We start from the raw sequence: 4,269 nt of genomic DNA, 5'->3' as shown, positions 1-4,269 counted from the left end.
GTTCTATTTGTTACCTTTAAATGATGAGCGAGGCAAGAATACACTCTGAGAAAACAGGCGAAATACTCACCTGGTCTCTTCTCCAAAAAACTGGAGGCGTGTGAAAAAATGAAAATAACTCTTTTGTAAATGGAGATTTGGACAGGGATAAAGGTCGATCACTAGAGTCAGTGTAGAGCCGCAGGTCCCGTTCTTCCTGGATATTCTTCGAACCGGCTGGTTTTCGTGATGCTGAGCTGGCTCCAGCTAACAGCAGGTGGCCTGTAGCAGGACACTGCAGCCTCTGCATTTAAGGCTGAATATTTCATGTTGGCGCCTGAGATGTCTGTGTGGTCCTAACAAGACAATCTTCTGTAATCACTCATCTTAAATACGGACGTGGCTGGCTGCACAGCTGCTGTCACTAACTTGTATTTATGCAGATTTTCTCAGACAACGTGGAATTTTAAATGATTTGCAGCCGTGCAGCCGCACGCTGGGAGTGAGTGAGGAAGTGATTCTGAGATGTTTTTCTTCACCTCTGAACTGTAAGCAAACATGTTAGTCATTAAAAATGACCTCTTTCACTGGCTTGAAATTCCCAGTTTGTTCTGGTAAATGTCTAAACTCACAGGCGTTGATGGTTCTGCGTATGAACATGAAAAGAAACTAAGCTTGAAACTGAGAGCCATTCCACTTCCTACTGATCTCCTTTGTACTAATAAATGCTGAGCTCAGTGAACAGAGGAGAATTGAACGCTAAAGTAATTGTTGCTTTATTTTACTCCAATCAAAACCTTCAAAAATCTAAAGTCAGAACCACAAATAAAGTCCAGAAGATGGTCCTGACCAGGAGCGTGTCCCGTTGTGATTATTATTCATCTCTGGGTCCGTCTGCTCTCTTCTCTTTCCCCTCACATGAGCCTGGCTCTGCAACAAGTTTCTTCCTGTTAAAAGGGGGTTTTCCTCCCCACTGTCACTAAGTGGTTGGCTGTCTGATTGTTGGGGTTTCTTTCTGGTGGTGTAGGGTAATATATAAAGGTCACCTTGAGGTCACTGTTGTGGTGAATTGGTGCTATGGGGATAACATTGAAATAAATACTGTGTATAACCATTTTCAGAGAATTGTCCATTAAGAGGCTCTTGTTTTCTAGTTAACACACAGCTTTGTTCGTGATGCAGGGAGACATGTGAGCAAAGCCGTGGTTTTGGGCCAAAGTGGACTTCCTCTGCTCAGTGCAGCTAGTTGAACGAGTGCGATGGCTGGGTGGCTTCTACATGCCTAGAATAAAAGCTGTAGTTGGAGAAAAAGACAGTTTGCAGTGAAACGTCTATCAGAGTAATACTTTAAAAAGCGCCCTCCTCCTCTCCGCCCCCTCTCCTCTTCCTCCTCTCAGAGAGGCCTGTCACATGCACTTTGCGCTGATGGCTGACGGATCGGGCCAAGACACTCGTCTCAGGGCACTCCTCTATATATCGTTAATTTAATGCATGATGACGTGGCCAATTACAGCAAGCCCGCACGCTCAAATAGCATGTCAAAACCTGTGTATCAATCTATTAGGTCCCATCTCCTTGCACATTACAAGCTACCTTAAAGACCATCCCTGCGCTGGAGGAAAGTGCTGACCTCATGGGAAACAGGCTTGTGATCCTCTCTGGCCTTTCAAAGCCCATAAAAACACAACAGGACTTACATTGAAAGGAGAGTGAGATCAGGGCTAGGAGTAAGAAATATATGGCTGTGCATCTGCATGGAAATGCATGCATAGATCCAAAGAGCTGTATTACTGCCACGCAAGAGGTTTTGTAGTCTTTAGTCTCTGACGAATGCCCGTGGTAATGGGGAAGGCTTAGTTTTGCATTGCAGTGATGCCTCCTAACGTCTCCTCCCCCTCCTTTCCAGAGGCACTTTCTTGGCGACAGGAGAGACCATGACGTTAGAGTGGTCTATCTCCTGCTTTGATGCTGTCACTTCCCATCCACTCAGAGTTTAAGGCCATCAAACTCTTTCAAATGAACAGACATCCAGTTTCCCCACCACAGGGTAAGGTGGACCGCAATCAGTCAGACGGTCGTTACGGGAGATCATTTCTTACCGTGTGACAATTCAGATTCAGCAGACACAGTTCAGCCAAGCCTAAAAGTTTAACATGATGAATGTGGTACCCATACACACACAACATTACAGGCTAATATTCACCTTGGAAATACGTTGTCACCGGTCATTCCCAACACACAGACGGGCACACATGAGGTGATTTTAGTTTATTTACCCGATTCAATGCATATTAGCATCACACAGTTCCAAAATAGGATTCTCCACACACACACGCCCATCACACCACTGTGTAAGACAGACACTCACAATTAGGTGATGGCCAACAGCTGTGCCGACCAGCTGAACCCTCTGCTTCGCCCGCCCCTGCAGCTGAGCCACATTCACACACACTGGCGTATGAACTGCAGTATAATACACTGTAAGGGGATTTGTCTTCTAGGGTATTGGAAAGCACATATGAAATCGGGGTGCTGAAAACAGCAGTAAGATTGTGTCAGAGGGACTGAGGTGTCCTGCTGACAGGAAGCGTCCTGCGTTACATGGTGCTTCAGCTGCACTTGAACACTCAGTGACATCACTCCAGAGTTAGTGTGTCCCCATAGGAAAGTTCTGTTTTGATCTTAGTAAGCTAGAACCATTCGTGCATCACCAGCATTACAGACTAAGATTTTTACCTTCACTGGCGTCATCTTGGATTGTTGATTCGAGGTCGGTCAGTTTAAGCTGTCCAGAGAGCATTTAGCAGAAAAACACTGTGGCCACATGGATCCTACTGACTGTTCATTGCTGCATTTACCACTCTTCTTCACCACCTTTGTTCTAGCATGCCGTCTGCAGCTGCTGCGTGTCAGTTACAGTCTTTGTTGGCACTCTACTGCAAACAAAATAAAAGCAGCGTTTATGAATGAACTCCTCAAACATTGCAGACTAATCCATTATTTTCCTCCTTCTGTATGAAGTGAAATCAGCACAAGTTTCTCCACAGGGCCCCATTCCATTTAGATTTGTCTGCTCACTGTGCAGACAGCTGAAGAACTCAGTAATAACATAGTGGTGTGATTAGTAACTGTAATTTGATTACTGGGTTTAGTATGGTTACATTATTGCTCGATGCAGATGATGTGGTTCTGTTGGCTCCATCAGCTGGTGGCCTCCTGGTTACACAGCGGCCAACACGATATCATGACAAAGCATGTAATACACACCGTGTCCGTGTGACACATGTGCATGTCCATTTCACACTTGCAGAAGTGGGTAGGTGTGTCTATTACATTACACTGGGAGCTGAGAGTAAGTTGGGAGCTTGCTAAGTTTCGTGAAACTGGTTCAGTGTTGGATTTACCAAAATGTGGACGCAAGAAAACTGTCACTAATAAAGAAACACCAGTGGCTGTCCTAGCTTCATTCAGAAAGAGCCCACAGTGTAGCACTCGCCGCATGTCACTGGAGAGTGGCATTAGTCCAACATCCCTTTGGCGGATATTAGCTACTCACAAATGGCACCCTTACAAACTCCAGCTACTGCAGCATCTCAACGAGGATGACCCAGATCAGCACAGAATTTGCAGAATGGGCAAAACAAACACTGAGGACCCTCAGTTCACGCAGAAGATTTTGTTCAGTGATGAGGCAAACTTTTATGTGAACGGTGAAGTTAACAAACAAAACCACCGCTATTGGTCTGACACTAACCCACATTGGATGGATCCCTCCAAGACGGTTGGAACAACAAAAGTGATGGTTTGGTGTGGTTTATGGGGTACAACGATAGTGGGTCCATTCTTCATCAATGGAAACCTTGAGGCCACTGGATATTTGAAATTGCTACATGATGATGTGTTTCCCTCTTTATGCACTGAAGCTGGCACGTTCCCTGAGTTTTTCCAGCAAGATGGTGCACCACCACATTATGGGTGCCAGGTCTGAGCATTCCTAGATGAACAGTTTCCTGGAAAGTGGATTGGTCGTCATGGGCCAGTTGAATGGCCCCCAAGGTCTCCCGATCTGACCCCCTTAGACTTTTATCTTTGGGGTCATCTGAAGGCAATTGTCTATGGTGTGAAGATACGAGATGTGCAGCACCTGAAACTACGGATACTGGATGCCTGTGCTGGCATTTCTCCTGCGGTGTTGCTATCAGTGTGTGAAGAGTGGGAGAAGAGGGTTGCATTGACAATCCAACACAATGGGCAGCACATTGAACACATTTTATAAGTGGTCAGAAACTT

This window comes from Astatotilapia calliptera, chromosome 1 (assembly GCF_900246225.1).
Source record: "Astatotilapia calliptera chromosome 1, fAstCal1.2, whole genome shotgun sequence".
NCBI lineage: Eukaryota > Metazoa > Chordata > Actinopteri > Cichliformes > Cichlidae > Astatotilapia > Astatotilapia calliptera.
Note: the sequence above shows the minus strand (reverse complement) of the source record.